Below are 542 nucleotides of genomic sequence, written 5' to 3'. Positions count from 1 at the left end.
AATTCAAGAGTTGGCCACCCACTCAACAATTAATCAATAAATCAATAGTTCCTAATTTCGGCCTATAAAAAGAGGCATTTGCTATGCATTTAGGTATATTAGTTTTCATATAAAGATCATGTTTTTTATTTCTTTCTTTATATTTTTGTAATGTTTAAGTTTTATTTCATGTTATATTTTCCTTAATCTCTTGTTTTCACTTTTCATTTCCTTTACTATACTTATGTTCTTATATTGTTTATTTTTGTTTCTCTTATGCATTATGTTAGCTAAGTTTATTATGTTAAGGTGAAAAGGTTACACTAATGATGTAAGGATAAGTATAATGTAAACTCAACATGGATCTTAATGTTTGATATTAACATGTTTTGTATTTGTTATCTTGTTCACTCTTAATACTTTGCTTGTTAAATGGTTAATCTAGATATGTATTGTATAACACTTGATAAAACAAATACTTGACACTAGCCCAACCATATGGTATAACCGACACTTGTACTATGAAAGGAATTTAATTTGTTGTTAACATAAGTTATAATCAT

Source organism: Populus euphratica, unplaced genomic scaffold (genome assembly GCF_000495115.2).
Source record: "Populus euphratica unplaced genomic scaffold, PopEup_1.0 scaffold543.1, whole genome shotgun sequence".
Taxonomy (NCBI): Eukaryota; Viridiplantae; Streptophyta; class Magnoliopsida; order Malpighiales; family Salicaceae; genus Populus; species Populus euphratica.
This window is presented reverse-complemented; position numbering follows the sequence as displayed.